This window comes from Gobio gobio (assembly GCF_949357685.1).
Source record: "Gobio gobio genome assembly, chromosome: 24".
Lineage (NCBI taxonomy): Eukaryota > Metazoa > Chordata > Actinopteri > Cypriniformes > Gobionidae > Gobio > Gobio gobio.
The window spans coordinates 33,241,189-33,259,324 of record NC_137120.1 but is presented as its reverse complement, the minus strand read 5'-3'; positions in this window follow the sequence as shown (position 1 = coordinate 33,259,324).

The window sequence follows — 18,136 nt, the reverse complement described above, 5'->3', positions numbered from 1 at the left end:
CAGAAGACAAAAAACATATTTGAGTTATTTCACAATAAACAAATAGAAATTGTAGCCTACATAGTGCAATTACACTCTTTAAATGTAATGTTAAAAGCTGATATTGATCATGTTCTATTCTGTAACTAATGTTAATATAAATCATGTCAGAATAAAAAGGTTGCATTTCATGGGTGCAACATCCTGTCACTGGCAGTCCCTTATGAAAATGAACCATGGTTTATTTTTTACTACAGTGACCGTAGTTAAACTATTTGTAATATTTCCATGGTTAACACTACAAGTAAACATATTTGAACCATGTGTAAACAAAAATATGATCTAATAATTTGCAATTGAGACATGTTGAATGTTAAAATACCTTTCAAATATAATGTTACATTTTACTCTTAGTAATTTCAATAATTTAATAATTAAAAAGTTCAGTTTAGAAGTATCGTATCGGTATCGATATCGGTGATACTGGGCTTGAAAGTATCGGTATCTTCTCGAAAACAAAATAAGTGGTATCGCCCATCCCTACTTACTACCCATATACTGTAAAATAGTAAGTAAAGCTGCATTATAGCTCGAGCACCTTAGAGTACATTGTCTGATTTAATTATTAACATCATTAATGTGATTGGATGTAAAACTTACCGCTTCAGATGCAATCAATAACTTATTTCTACTTTGATTTATTAATTGTGCCGGTTCAGAAATGAGGGATTGTGTCAAAAATGACACCACAATTAATACAAAATGCTCACAAAATTCAAGATATTGTTGCAAAAAAAGAATTTGTATGAGATCTGGATTTTTATATTATAATGTGATATAATTAATTAATACCACGAGAGCTGTTTTCCCAAATTTGAGCAAGACTGCAAACATATTGCTTTTATAAAAACATTGGTAACACTTTACAATAAGGTTGTATTAGTTATTAGTTAACAAGATTTTAATAATGCATTAGTAAATGTTGAAATTAACATTAACAAAGATCAATAAATGCTTTATAAGTGCAGTTCATTATCAGTTCATGTTAACTAATGTTGTTAACTAATGAACCTTATTGTTATTAAAGTGTTACCAAAACTATTAAAGCATTATTCTCAACATTATTTATGCATTTGTAATTTACCTATTCAGATGCATTTTCTTTAGCACCACCAGTGCAAAGATGAATTTTGTTGTTAATGATTTCATTGGATTGGTATAACAGCTCTATATATAGTGTCTTATTCTAATTATGTTTATTGATTAAAAATAAGTAATTTCTCAGGCAGTAATGTGGATCTTTATGAATTTATGGAGTGCTGGTCTGGCCTTGGTCTTGACTTGGTCTCGCCTTGGTCTTGGTCTCAACCCCTCAAAGTCTTGGTCTTGTTTTGGTCCCGGATTAGGTGGTCTCGACTATAACTAGGGTTGGGTACCGAAACCCGGTGCTATAACCGGTATGTACCGGACCGAATCAGAACGCAGATTTCGGTTCCTCATTTCGTTGGCAAAATTCAAACGTGCTTTCGCGCTTTGGCTGAGCCAGAGACAGACGCTCAGCGGTCACATCACAACTCATGACAACTACTCAGTGTTTTCAACCACATCATGTTTATTTCAGGTTTCAGACATTTAAAGGAGCTGTATGTAGGATTGTGGCCAAAACTGGTACTGCAATCACTTTCAAATTACTGTAGAGCGCTGTATCCCCTCTCCCCCTTCTTAGACATTTTTTATCCAAAAAGTTTGTAGCTGCAACTGTGGTAACTAGAGCAGAGCTGGCAACCCGGATGCCGAAACACTACTGACTTTGTGATTGGTAGACAGGTGAAGGGTGGCGCTTCAGGCCAAAACACAACATGTCAACATCAGTTGAGGGCTGCAACTTCACTTTTAAAATGACAATATCTTGGCCGGACAAACGTTGTCAGTGATATTAGTATTTGAAATTTACATGATTTCTTAATGTCTAGTGACATATCAGGGCCATTTTATGATTAATTGAAATACATTTCTTACATACAGTTCCTTTAAATGCTCATAAGTAGGTCACTAGCAAAAAACACACACTGATGTCTATGACAATCCTTTCAGACGGTTATAATTTGACTAACGTTAACGTTACGTGTTTTATTCACATCAGATACATGCACATTATATAGTAACTATATAGTTTACTCTATTCTTCTTCCAGTTCACTGGTCACTTACTTTCATGTGTTTCGTGAGACGAGAATGAACTCAAGTGTTGTAAATCCGACAGATCCGATTCTGAGGCGCAAACTAACATGGCGCCGCCCATTGCGCTTTATAGATCAACAACTAACACACATTCACTCACACATTTGAACATCAGATAGTTTGTGACACAGTTAAGAAGTTTGTGAATATTTTGAATAAAAAGAAAAAACGAAATAAACCCGATACAGCTGAGCTGTCAGCGCTATTGCGGCTGCTGTGTGTCATGTGAGAAACATGACGTGTCGCCATGGAAACATTAAGGCGATGCGTTCTAAAATATTTAGCCAGAGAATATGATCATATTTCAAAATAAAGCTGAAGCTCGAAGCTGGTTTGTAGCATACCAAGAACACAGACGACTGCTGTTATTACTGTAACTGTTATTTAGAGTTATATTAGGCCTGTTGTAGTTGGGTTAGGTGGCTTAGGTTTTACTGTGAATTTGTAAATAAGTCAATTATAATTTGTAAATAAGTAAATTGTGTTTTGTATTTATTTATATTCATACATTTAAGTATACATTAAACTTTTAATAAATGGTTCAATTTAAATAAATAAATAAATAAATAAATGTATTAACGTGTTGTGTAACACGAGAATGAACCTCATTGGTTCTTGCGGAAGCTCAAATGTGTTGCGTAACACAAGAATGAACCTCATTGGTTCTTGAGGAAGCTCAAACGTGTTCTTGTGGAAGCATCCACCTCGTTTTGTGGCCTTTAAAAAAAAAAAAAAAAGTATCGGTTCAGGAACCGTTTAGGCACTGGAACCGTTTTAAAAGTATCGGTTTGGCACCGGAATCGAAAAAAAAACAAACGATACCCAACCCTAACTATAACACTAATAAGAGCAATTCAAATGTATGAGTACGAAATAAAAATCTGCCACTTCTACTAACTCAAACTTAGAATTTCTTAACTTAAAAATTTGGATGCAACTGATTACGTCAATTTTTTGAGTTTTGCCAACTTATTCGGGTTTACAGTGTGCATAAACATGCAGATACATGTATATACAGCTGGCTTATGGGATGTCTGTATTAAAAGCGTTTATTGCTGCATGTGCTCTCATGCGAGAGAGCGTCATAAGCTCTAAAGGAAAAGTTGTGTGGAAAACCCTTAGCTGGAGATGGTGTGGGAGTGTTTTGCTAACATTGGGCATGCAGTCACTCATTTAGAATACTCCCAATTCATTAACATTGCAACGAGGTTAAGACAGATTCATGTGCGCATACATGTGTTGAGAATTAGCCCAAAATGACTTTTCTTGAAAAGTTCTTCTGTGTATATAAAGACGAATAATTCACACAATCATTGCTGTACGAGACCCAATGTTAATTACAAAACCAAACACGCCAACCCGAGCCCTTATTTTTATTGCGTATTTACGATTTCACACCGCCGTCATATATCCAAATGTGGGTAAATTAGTGGGACAGTGTATAATGACTTTCATGAGGGTGTGTTTAAGGTCAGGACCCTTGTGTGTGTTGACACAGCTGCCGTGGGGGCACGGCGGAAGAAAGACACAGGGAAGTTCATGTAAAGCTGGCCTGAGCTCAGGGTCAGGGCCAATGTATACGCATGTGCATTAAATCTGGCGTTTCAGCTTTTCCACAATAAACATATTGGCTTCCTGGATTTGGCATATATGTTGCATTATCAAAGTAATGCGGATAAGGTTGTGTTTGTGTTAGTTGTGCAGCATTTCAAAGCTCCTTTGTCCAGATTCATCTCTCAACATGGCCCTCATCGCTGTCACCGGAGCGGCGCCTGTCTATAGCGTTACCGGCAAGGAAGTGAAGTGGGGATTGCGTGCTCATCAGTTTTAGAGCTTAACCACTAGTGACCTTTGTCCTTCACAAACTTCCTGTAGGTATGCATAGTAGAATATCTGGTCTCAGACATGCAAAATAACCACAAAGTGGGTCATGCAGTGAGTGCTAAATTTGTACGCCAATTTGTTCCAGGGTAAGAGTTTTACTTTGCATAATTGCTAGATCATTTTAGTGCTCTGGATTTCGTGCGTATATAATCCAAATATCTGAATTCCTTTTAAAAAGCAGATATGTACTGTGTATCCTAAATCGAGAACTCTTCAATGGCAGTTCCATTTCATTTCTGCTACTGAGCGGTTATCCAAAATGCTAATTAGCCAACCGTTCCTACACAGGTAACGATCCAGACTCTGTCATCTCAATCTTAACAGCGGGCCGTCCAGCGATCTGTTCAGATACATCAAGGATCAACGTGACACGCTGTAATTATCTTTAACTTTAAACTTTGTGATGCTCGACTGCTCATTCATATTCTCTGCTTCACCCATGGAGCTGGATTAGCATCCAGATGTCACAACGTGATGGGGCTCACCTACGTGAAATGGTCCATGAAGACACAAGCTGATATGTCCTGTATCTACTGATCACTTTGGCTCACTTGACATTTCGGTCCCTTTGTCTGTGACTGCCTGCGATGAAACGGATGGGAAATTTCTGGATATGGCAGGGATGACATTTGGATGAATGGAGCTGGCTTTCCATCAGGTGATATTCAGTCATTTCACGGCACTGCACTTTTGGCGTTGTCCACTGCAACTAAAGCAAAGCAAAGCTTTAAGATGTTTATGCTTTCAAAAACATGGTGAAAATTCATTTGTTTTATACACTCTAAAAAAAAAGTCTCGTAATCATAAGGGAACCTTTTCTAGTGCTATATAGCACCAATTTTGGTGCTTCAGTGGTTCTTCAGAGGTGCTATATAGCACCTTAGTCAATGAACCGGTGAAGAACCTCTGAAGAACCGGTGAAGAACCTCTGAAGAACCTCTGAAGAACCGCTGAAGAACCACTGAAGCACCAAAAATGGTGCTATATAGCACTAAAAAAGGTTCCCCTATGATTACGAGCCAAGAACCATTTTTGGTGCCATATAGAACCTTTTTTTTTTTAGAGTGTAGTTTATTGCATTTTATAGGAAATTCCAATCAGTATTGACAATATGTTTGCCTTTTTTCCACAGAAATGTTATTCTACAATATTCTGCCGTTTGTCTTACATTGCCTGCGACACTCAAATCCCTACTGCCTTTTCAATGCCAGTTGAACTTTCTTTGAACCTCTACCCTCTTAAGGAAAAAGCAATATCATGTTTATTTTGTGTAATCTTGATGCTCACACTTTGTGTATGTGTGAGTACAAGACACTCCCAATGTTTTCACCTTGGAATGCACTGTACATCCATGCTTGGAGATATTGCCGTGTCATGAGCACAGATAGATGGTGACGTAAGAGGGAGATTTCATCTTGATTGAAATGTTAAAGATTATATGAATTTAAATCAATGATTGGTGTATTCTGTGCACACTGTGTTTCAAATAATCAACATGAATGAGAAATGGCACCGTAAAGTTAAAGGGTTAGTTCATCCAAAAAAAGAAAATTTTGTCATTAATTACTCACCCTCATGTCGTTCCAAACCTGTAAGGCTTTCGTTCATCTTCGAAACACAAATTAAGATACTTTTAATGAATTCTGAGAGCTTTCTGTCCCTCCCTTCCAAAAAGTTCATGAAGAGATTGTAAAACTAATGAACTGAGCGGTTTAGTCCAAATTTTCTGAAGAGACTTGATCACTTTTTATGGTGAACAGATTGAATTTAGGCTTTTATTCACATATAAACATTGATCAGCGAACATAAACAAAAGCTCAACTGAAACTCTTTGATGCGTGAGAACAAACCTCTTCTGGAAGCTCAAACGTGCTGCGAAACACGTGAATGAACCTCATTGGTTCTTGCGGAAGCTCAAATGTGCTGCGTAACACGTGAAATGAACCTCATTGGTTCTTGCTGAAGCTCAAACGTGTTGCGTAACACGAGAATGAACCTCATTGGTTCTTGCGGAAGCTCAAATGTGCTGCGTAACACGTGAAATGAACCTCATTGGTTCTTGCTGAAGCTCAAACGTGTTGCGTAACACGAGAATGAACCTCATTGGTTCTTGCGGAAGCTCAAATGTGCTGCGTAACACGTGAAATGAACCTCATTGGTTCTTGCTGAAGCTCAAACGTGCTGCATAACACGAGAATTAACCTCATTGGTTCTTGAAGAAGCTCAAACGTGTTGCGTAACACGAGAATGAACCTCATTGGTTCTTGCGGAAGCTCAAATGTGCTGCGTAACACGTGAAATGAACCTCATTGGTTCTTGCTGAAGCTCAAACGTGTTGCGTAACACGAGAATGAACCTCATTGGTTCTTTTGGAAGCTCAAACGTGTTGCGTAACACGAGAATTAACCTCATTGGTTCTTGCTGAAGCTCAAACGTGTTGTGTAACACGAGAATGAACCTCATTGGTTCTTGCGGAAGCTCAAATGTGTTGCGTAACACGAGAATGAACCTCATTGGTTCTTGCTGAAGCTCAAACGTGCTGCGTAACACGAGAATGAACCTCATTGGTTCTTGTGGAAGCTCAAACGTGCTGCGTACACAAGAATGAACTTCATTGGTTCTCGCACATCAAGCGAACATGCTTGATCTTCTGTTTACCACAGCTGATGTGTGAGTTCATTCATTTTTATGTGAATAAAAGCCTAAATTAAATCTGTTCATCATATAAAGCAATTTTGTCTCTTTAGAAAATTTGGACTAAACCGCTCAATTCACATGGAGTAATTTGACGATCTCTTGAACTTTTTGAAGCATCAAAGTTTCAGTTGCGTAGCTGTATATGGAGGGACAAAAAGCTCTCAGATTTCATCAAAAATATCTTCATGTGTGTTCCGAAGATGGACGAAAGTCTTACAGGTCTTACTCCCTTCAAAACAGAGCAGCCATGGTGTTTTTCAAAATGTCTCCTTTCATGTGAATAAAGACATAGTTTTGAAACGGCATGATGTCGGGTAAAATTATGACAGAATTTTCTTTTTTTTGAGTGAACGATCCCTTTAAATGTCTTGAGCATTTGTTTGCTGTATCTCAATTGTGTAATTATTCCCACTGAGACATTATTGTATGCACACACTGTGTGTTGCATTCATATAATTGTCATTTGAAGAAGGATTTTCCCTCTGTTTACCTCGAGCCGTCTTAGTGTAGCATTCCTTTGTTGTCGGACCTTGAAAGGGAATATAAATGGTTGCATTTGAGGATTAGAGACAGGGATTTGTTAAGAACAGCGCGAGATAGATGGCAGTGCTGTGTTCCGTTTGCCTCAGCTCGTCGGGCTGTGCGCGCGCCGTGAGGTGATGCTTCCCCGTATGACGCACTAGCCTGCACAATGACGCGCTCTCTGAGATTACAGTCACTGAGGTAAATGGAGGAAAGAACACCAGGCACTGTCAACAGCAGCCAATGTGTGGGCGTGGATGGCACACACACACACACACACACATTCACAGACGAATAGCGTGGTTTATGAACGCCACGAAGGGATGCATAATAAATTCATTTTGGAGAACTTTTTCCTTTCTCCTCTACCTTCCAGCTGAAAGTGACTCACCGTGAGAAATGTGTAAATGTCAAGGGAATTAGCCGCCGCTGCCTTATTTACCAGCACCCACGGACGATCCGCTGACAATGACTGCGATAGGACAGGTTAAATTACTTTACCCCACCTTCACAGAAAATAAAAACCTCTCCACTCGTTCTCCTGCGGAAGGGATGCAGAACAAAATGTTTCTCGTGCCTCTCTTTGTACACACATACCTGGGAGTTCATGGTGTAGGCTACTACCACAATAGACATCCTTCCAGCACGTGTGCTTTTATTATTTCTTACAGTTGAATTAGACAATGTCACAATGACAAATCACTTATGTAATCAGTACTTTTAACAATATGCATTACTTGAGATGCAAAGTAGTGTTGTTTCCAGAATACCTTTTTCATTTTACCTGATTAAATTATACGATTAAACGAGTGCTGAAAACAAAAACAAAAAATGTATACAAATATTATTTTAGAAACATTTATATTTGACTAAATGTCGTTAAATGAATACTTAAAAGAATGCGACATTGCCATTTTTAAATTTAATTTCTATTTTTCATTTATTTTCAATAAAATATTATTTTAAAAATATTTCAAATGTAACATTTTTAAACTTCCACAAATCTGACTAAATGTTGGTAAATGCCTAAAACAAGAACAATGTAGCTTCTTAGCTAAATATATCTATAACCAAGATATAAATTCTCTATCAATTCATCTGTGCGGGTTCATATATTCTCAAGTGTTATCTCTTCAACATGTTTACTGTGACCAAAAACGAGCCTGACGGGATTTTTTTCATGATTTGAGCCCAGCCGTGTGCAAGCATGTGATGTGGAGGCGGAGGGGGCGTTTAGGGAAGATGATCAGGGGGTTGTGGAGAGTGTGATTTCGGATCAGACGCAGCTTTTTACAGTCTGATATTCAATCCCTTTGTCCTAATGTAGCTCTGTGAAAATTGACTCAGACTGAGGGCTGTGTAGGCAACTTCCTGGCCTGAACTCCACTCAATACACCCACACAGCCAGCCGGCTCTTTTTAGATACTCAACATTAGGTCTGGCCAAGACTCATTGCAGAGTGTGGACTGGAGGAGACGGAGGTAGGCTGGAAGTGTTTGCGAATAACTTTCGTGGCCTCGACTGAGTGCTACGCAGACCTACCAGCGTAGTGTAAGACGCTGCGAAGAGCTGAAGTACAAGTAGATCAAATGCTATTGACTTGCAGTTTTCAATTGGCCCAACATGATACAGCAGCGCAGAACTATTCATGAGGGAACATCTAAAACCCCAAATCGTCAGTGTTTTTTGTCCATACAATGAAAGTCAATGGAGTCCAATATTTGTTTAGACCACGTTGGCTTTCACTAGCTGGGTTTCCATGCTATGCAACTAAAATATAATTTTTTCCTCTCACGATAAGTCATTCCAAAAATCATGGTGACAGATTTTGGTAGGTTTATGTATATAGGGCTTGGGCGCTGCGTTGCATTCTGGGACGTGGCGGCCATGTTGATGGCCTCGCGAATGTAAACATACAGCAAATCGAACGAGGAGAAGCAGAGTTGGGAGAAAGAAAAACTATGTTAAAATCCCGAAAAGGATGTAGAATTTACCGGATACGTTAAATAGGGAAGCCAGGGACCGGTATATGGACAGAATTGGAACTATTAACGGTTTGGATTCATATGAAATTTGCAGTTCACAAATGGATGGGTTCAGCAGCTGCAGATCATGAAGCCTATGTAACGTTAACCTTTTACCTTGAAGCATTCTGCATCGTTCTGTGTTCTCAGGTTGCACTACTTGCAAATAAACACTGAAAAATATCTGATTGTGTGGCACTTCTTGCTTTTGCACATTATACGGTTATTGCGATCGTGTGACACTTCTTGCTTTTGCACATTATACGGTTATTGCGATTGCGTGACACTTCTTGCTTTTGCACATTATACTGATTTAAGTATATTTATTGTGAAGATTGTGGGTATGGATGCAACAGACACTTATGGCTGTATTTAATGCACATTTATTTCAGCACAACGCTAGGGCTCATGTTTGTCAGAGTAAGTTACAACATACAGACACAATCTTATAGAGGAATGTCATGTCTTCGTCCTTGCTTGGCAACACCATGTGAATCGTTACTTTATCTGACAAAATAGTGTACTTGTTGCGGACGGTTCCAATCACCCTTTACACGTGAATTCGGAGGTGGGCATTTTTTCTTGTGCTCCCCACATCTCTTGCATCCAACTGACAGCGTCCTTTTGTGAAAGCCTACGACTCTTTGTTACCTCGGATACTTGGTCTCCGTGGTTGCGCCTCCAAGCAGGAAAGCGGTGGAAAGTTAATCCATTTTCGACGCCAAATTAATCAAATAAAGACACACGACTGAGAGGGAGTACGTCTATAAACAGTGCGTAGTAGTCAGAGTAGAAGTAAAGGAGGCCATCAACATGGCCGCCACGCCAAGTAATGACGTCAGACGCCCGAGCCCTATTCCAGCCTCCGCTCTAGCCATTATTTTTTTTTGAAGGAGTGTGTTATCCAAGCATTAATGGCAAGGGAAGCCTCTTATACTAGTGAGCGGCCACGTATGAGGTGTTGGTGTTTCTCCCTAATATCTGCTTCAAGGTCTTGATAAATTGTGGCATTTCTTTGTTGTTTAGAATCCAGTTTTCCCATAATTCTTTTGTCTTTATGAGTTTATCGTCTTCCGTCTAAGCATACCACGCCATCTTTAAAGAATGATCATGGGACTTTTACGTACGCCAGGTGACCTGTAAATGTGAAAAAAACTTATTGTGAAATATTCCTTTTCCGAACTGCCTGATAAACCTCTTCATGCGAGCATAAGAATTTTTTTTGATAGATGAGAGTTTTCGCGTTTGGGCGTGTTTTCAATTCGCAATTTCAATTTGCGCAAAATGCGCAATTTGAAGGGTAAAAAAAGTGCACCTATTGTTGAATGGACAAAACCATCTTAAAAAAGCCATATCACCCTGTAGCCCAAGACTGGTTTCCCACTGAAGCTAAGCAGGGCTGAGCCTGGTCAGTACCTGGATGGGAGACCAACTGGGAAAACTAGGTTGCTGCTGGTAGAGGTGTTAGTGAGGCCAGCAGGGGGTGCTCACCCTGTGGTCTGTGTGGGTCCTAACACCCCAGTATAGTGAAGGCCAATTTATACTTCTGCGTCGAGTGCACGCAGAGGGTACGGCGTACCCTACGCATAGACGCGTTGGATACGCCGTACCCTACGCCGTAGCCTGACGCGCACCTCTCCAAAAATGTAACAACGCGTCAATTCTACGCGGACCGCAAGCGCTGTGATTGGTCTGCCAGAACCCTTCCCTCAGGTCAATAAATAAATAAAAAAATCTGCGATAGGAGTGTGTGTGTGTGTGTGTGTGTGTGTCCAGAAATTGGATGATAGTTCCTTATGTCTGCTATAACACACTATTTTGCAGTCCAGCGATTCTTTATGGTAGTAAATAAATACATAGATCCGCTGAATATAGTTTATTTATTTTCTCATTAAAACCAAAGATGTTAATCAGTAATTGTATATCAAGAACAGGGACACATTAGGGTATATTTCGTGAATGAAGTCTCCGCAACAACAATCGCTTGCTGAGCCACCGCTGCTGAAAACAGCGGCCACGAGCTCCGCATGGTTTCACAAATGCATTCCAGCGCCAGATCGCCTTATTTAACTTTACTAATCAACAAGAGATGCTTAATTTGTATTAGATACAACAACTCAAGCTGCAAGAAAAGCCGCTCTCTCACTGCTGCTGATATTCCGACATGAATGTACAGATTCTACACATCAAGCTGCTTCTTCTTCGGCTGTTGTCTTGATTACACCAACATGCCCGAGGACACTGCCTTCTAGTGTCTGCATGTGGAATTGCACATTGACGCAGACAACAGCGCAGAAGTATAAATGCTCACGACGGCGTCGGCTACGCGCGTAGCCTACGGCGTACACTACGGCGTACACTCGACGCAGAAGTATAAATGGGCCTTGATGGGGACACTATACTGTAAAAAGCACCGTGCTTCGGATGAGATGTTAAACCGTGGTCCTGACTCTCTGTGGTCATTAAAAATCCCAGGATGTCCTTCGATAAAGAATAGGTGTGTAACCCCGGCATCCTGGTCAAATTTGGCCATTGGTCCCTGTCCATCATGGCCACCTAATCATCCCATTATATATATATATATATATATATATATATATATATATATATATATATATGATTGGCTTCATCACTCTGTCTCCTCTCCACCAATCAGCTGGTGTGTGGTAGGCGTTCTGGCGAATATGGCACGTCTTTCAAAATAAAACTGTTGCATCAGAAAAAATACAGAATTAATCTATGACCCACTCAAAATGGTCTTTGTTACCAGTTGAGAAACACTGCTTTAAAATACCTTGATTTGTGTTCCACAGAAGAAATAAGGTCATACAGGTTTGAGATGAAAAATCCCTTTAATTAGCTGACAATACCAATGTGTTGATTTGTAAACGTGTTACTAAACAGTCACTTAGCTAGTCGGTTAAAAAAAAAAAGTGACTCAATTTGTTATTGCATTCAAAAGCGCAGTGAGTACCATTGATTACTTCATCACCAATTGTTCAGTTGAAGAATGATAATCTTTAGTCTTTTGTGTGCTAATGAGCAGTTATGACATCAAATGAGGGAGGTGCTGTTTACTTTTGGCGGGTAAGATGGAGATGTCACAATGTTCCCTGTGTACAACATTGGGTCACTAATGGGCAAGGCTACATGTTGTGCATTAGATGTGACTCATTGCGCAAGTGCACCTTCTTTCAGTTTTTGTACTCCTAAATTTAGTACAGCCTGGTAAAGAGGCACCACTGATGAAGCACTGCACTTCCTCAGAGACAAGATAATGCCCACTTCTGTATCAAAAAGAGCATCTCAGTCCTCTAATCAAGAGGACTTCTGATAGTCCTTGTTTTGAGGGGTTCCAATGAAAAGATTCATTGAATTAAGGTGTTTTTTAATGGAACAGATGCACTCGGACATGCTCATGAATAGAGAAGCTCACACAGTCACCATGCTAGCTTAAATTTACTAATGTGAAATCTACACAAACATGATTGCATTTAATATAATAGATATTTGCATTGGGTATTTCTGTGCATAATGTGTAGTCATAATAGAATAACTGAATAAAATATTAATTGAATAGAGTAGATTAGAAATCAAGTTAAAAATGCTCTAGATGGCACAGGCTAATAGGTCCTTAACTTAATCTGCTTGCAATCACATCATTCTCTACAAAGCTGATTGGTTCCTGCTGTATCAGTTGCCAATCAGCTCTCTGCTCAACCCTTTAAATACTTAATCAGCATTTGCTATAGCAGTACAGCGCTCTTTCAGAAACCCTCCCCCTTCCCCGGCTCCACCTGTATAGATCTGCTATGGGTAATTAATATATGCTATTTTGTACAGCAGCAACATGTCTTACTTGCTCACATCAGCATGTCGTGTATGTATTAGCCAAGCGGCAACCTCCCGCAGTTTCTCTTGAAGCCAATACGGAAGTGACATATACTGCAATTCATCGACTGGCCGCTAGGGACAGGCTCCAGAAGGGAGCAGAATCTCATTGAGCCCCATGTTAAAATGCCCAACTTTACAGCAGATTAAAACATGTTTACAGGCTGGTACAAATTGTGATTTTTGTCTATACGGCTAATTTTGCCCTTCGTGACAACTGTGAGGCGGGTGAATTTTTTAAAAACTCATTCGTTTACATTATATAAAGCTTTAAAGTTCTGCATAATTAAGGGCGTGGCCACTTCGAGTGACAGGTGGATAGCCATTTATCTGCTGTCTGTTAGTAATCACGTCACTTGCCCATTTTCTGTTATCCGGGAGTGACGCACGATGATGCGCTGCCAAGATGGCAACGGCCATCTCGTCCATACTTTGCGCTTCAGAACGGCTCATCAGAATCCTATGGGTGACGTCACGGACACTACGTCCATATTTTTTTACTGTCTATGGTATTAGCAAGAAGCAGTAGCAAGAAGGGTGACAGCCAAGAATCCAAGAACTATCGAGGGATCAGCCTGCTTTACATCATTGGGAAAGTGTTTATGAAGACCATCCAGATAAGCATCAGTAGCAGACAAGCCGAGAAGAGCAAGACGGGTCTCGTCCACACACGGCTGTTCAACATTTGTCTGTTGCTTTCTTTTTCCTGAGCTGCGCTTATATTTTTGACTGTTCTGCTTCCATTGTTTAGTGAATGGTGGAAGCAGAGCTCACACACACGTCCTCACTCCTGCTGTCACACATCGACACAAATTAAGAAACACTGCTCTTATTAGAGTGCTGATATTTTTAAAGTACCGGTACTAATACAATTTCATATCGTACCTAACTTACCCAGTCGACTAAAAATATTGACGTTGACTAATTAACAGCGTCGACGCAGTCGATTGTATCGACCAATCGCGACAGGCCTAGTGCAGAATTTCAAATATTTAGGATCTCTGAACCAGGAGAAGAAGATTGCAGAGGTTGAATCGGGCAAGCAACAGCAGGCCAACATTATGATCGCAACCAAGATGCGCCTTTTCCGGTCTCTAATCTTTCCAATTGTACTCTATGGATCAGAGACTTGGATCCCTCTGAAGACGGAAATCAACAAACTCAAGGTCTTTCAAATGCACTGTCTCAGGCAAATCTTGGGCGTATCTCGGCGCGACCTACAACGGAAAGAAACTATTCATTGGGGCAGCAGTGGCTCAGTGGTTCATGTAGGTTGTCTACAAACCAGAAGGTTGGTGGTCCAATCCACGGTTCCACCTGACCAAGTGTCGAGGTGTCCATGAGCAAGACACCTAACCCCAGCTGCTCCCAACGAGCTGGATGGCGCCTTGCATGGCTGACACCACCGTCGATGTATGAATGGGTGAATGTGAGGCAATATGTAAAGCGCTTTGGATGGCCATGAGTCTGTTGAAAGCACTATATAAATGCAGTCCATTTACCATTTACCATTGAGAATGCGGCGACCAGTCAACAATCGAAGAGGTGATGCAGAAGAGACGTCTGTGGTGGTTCGGGCACGTGTGCCGAATGAACACCGCCCGACTGCCGTTCAAATTACTCTGGCACTGGCGACCACCAACGTGGAAGGTACACCACTATGCACCGAAGAAGACCTGGGCGAAGAAATTCGAAGACGACCTCAAGAATCGTCGTCTCACCCTCACGGACACCAAGACCCTATCCACCGTTTGTTCAGCATGGAGATATTGTGAAAGACACCGGCACCTACAAAGGCGTATGAGCTACGAAGACGTCTTCTACGTGACGCCATCTAAGGATCAGAGATTGGCAGTAGCAAGTCCCATTCTTGGAGCAGCAGCAGATCTATTCCGCCAAGACAAAATATAACATCGTCATACCCATTACCATGCCAAATACGAGTTGTCATAAGAGAAATATATGCAATGCAGAATATAACTGAGTATGGGTAAGATCAGATGTGTAGTGAATATGAGAGAAACATAAAAACACGTGTGGAAATTGGCAATTTAAAGTGTTTCCAGTGGGAAAAATTGACCACAAACCAGCATTTTGTTCATTTTTTCATATTCCACTGATGATACATGACTAAGCTTTAAGCTTAAATCACAAGCAGTAGTAACGTCTATGATGTACTGTCTCCATGGACTCTTTTTGGCACAGGTTTCATGTTTGTGCGGGCTGTATTTTTTAGTCTGGTTATGAAAGCCGGTGAAGACAAAGACACGCTTTGAGCCAAGCCATTTGGAAATTACCCCTCTACCTTCATCCGCTGGCCTAAAAACCCTTCCAGAATGTAGTCAACCCCCACGCAGATCCTTGTCTGCATATGCTTGGGTGAAAAGAAACCATCACAACAAAAGGGATAAAAAAAGGAATGAACTTGTATATTACATTATATTATAGTTTTTTTTACACATGCATTTTTATATTGCTGCATTTACAATGTGTATATATTATATAATCACTCCTAGATGGGTGGACAGACAGATGTGTATGCATATGTATGTACTGTATATAAGCTTGTAATTACAGATAGACAGACAGACAGATAATGAATCATTGCATAGAACAAATCAAATGCAGTTGGACGTTTTATAAAAAGCAACACAATGTTCCGACGGCGGAGCTTAAATTAAACTGGCCAAACAAAAGCATGAATAAGCGCGATTGCACACGGCGTTTTCAGAGAGGGATCCCCTTTCTTCTCTCTCATGCCGGCTGCTTCTCCGCCGTTGCTAGGCGACGACACTCACGACCCTCCGCGAGCTGGAGGTGCTTGACACCGACGCGAGGGCCCGTCTGGCTCCTCAGCTGTCATTTGAAATGTAAAGCAAATGAAAATAGACACACAGGCATTCTCAATTAGCACGGCAAGTACGACCGAAGACGTCTTGTGTTCTTTTTTTGCCCCATCCTGTTTTTGAAATGGCATTAGTCATGAAAGGGCTGTTGTTTTTTCCTAAAAGGTGATGAAAGGGCGCTTGCTTCTGTGACTACAAAGGTCTTTTTATGTGGGTTTATTTGATAATGTAATGAGAATTCTTGAGCTTTTATGTGCCATTCTCTCTTCATCGACGGCATTATAAACACCTTTTACAATATTCATGCATAGCTTAGTCTATAATGCTCATTTTTATTATGGGGAGACTGGGGCTGCAACACAACTGTTTTTGCCGTTCATTTTTGCCATTTTGGGGGCTTGAAAGTGCAAACATTTTGAAAACGGGTTTCAAAGTGCACGTTTTTGAAAACGTTGACGCTATCGTCTTCGGGTAAACAATAAAAATGTGAAATTGTGAAAATGGTGACGTCATGCCCATGCGCATTATACAAATTATACTTCATTCTTTTACGCGTACACAAGCGTACGCACACACCTGAACGCACAGCCTTGAAAAGTATACTTTTCTATACTTTTTACTCAAACGCGTACACAGGCGTTTGACTCATACGCAGTTTTGAGCAATCTCTTGCCACGAGTTACAACCATAGACTGTAAAAAAAGATGGATGATGCCCATTCACTATCTTCCATTGTAGAAAAGTGAAGCCGCCAATGTCCGAATATGGCGCTGACATATTGTGCTGATTTGGGACCTGCGTCTGTTCAGTAGTGACTTTGGGAGTCTATACAGTAGAGAGCAGGAAGTAGAGTCGCGATATCAAAACCCCGCCCACACTCCCGCAGTATCTGCAGAGCAACTCATTATATTGGTGTGAAATAAACAGTTATGGAAATGTAGAAATTAAAGCTAAAGTTCCAAACTCCTCCTGAAAATCCAGAAAAAAGTCAGTTGGTGCCTCAGTGAAAACTTCGCTCTGAGAAGCTGTCAATCATGACGTCACAACCCCCTTTTTATAGCATCAAATAACTAAAACCAAACTTATTTAAAAAAATAAACACTTGAACTTACATCTGATAAAAACTGCCTAAAATGACAGAAACCATCATTTATTTGAAGTGTAATTTGATTGATTCGTTTGTCTCGCGTCCCATTAGAATACATGGAGGGGGACGGGGTTTATGAGCTATACTGGGACCACCCAACTGAGGGCGATCAAATCGCTTTGGCTTTCCTTTATCAGGACATATGTGGCACGCTTGGTTACAACCAAGCGGCAACCTCCCGCAGTTTCTCTTGAAGCCAATACGGAAGTGACATATACTGCAATTCATCGACTGGCCGCTAGGGACAGGCTCCAGAAGGGAGCAGAATCTCATTGAGCCCCATGTTAAAATGCCCAACTTTACAGCAGATTAAAACATGTTTACAAATTGTGGTTTTGGTCTATACGGCTAATTTTGCCCTTCATGACAACTGTGAGGGGGGTGAATTTTTGTATAACTCATTAGTTTACATTATATAAAGCATTAAAGTTCTGCATATTTAAGGGCGTGGCCTCTTTGAGTGACAGGTGGATAGCCATTTATCTGCTGCCTGTTAGTCATCGCGTAACTTCAGCTCTGCCCACGTCCCGCCTTTTTGCCCATTTTCTGTTATCCGGGAGTGACACGCGATGACGTGCTGCCAAGATGGCGACGGCCATCTCGTCCATACTTTGCGCTTCTGAACGGCTCATCAGAATCCTATGGGTGACGTCACGGACACTACGCACATATTTTTTTACAGTCTATAGTTACAACCCATGTAATTACTGCAAAAAAAATTAAATGCGCACATGCGTGTACAATACGCGTGTACTCTTCTGATGACAAAATTTGCGTCACGTGCACTTTTCGCTGACCCTCGCGTACGCGTAAATTAAGTATACTTTGGGCTTAAAGACGCATAGTGTTTCTTTACAAAGTAACATCGCCACCTACTGGCCTGGCATGAATAATACAGTGTTTTTA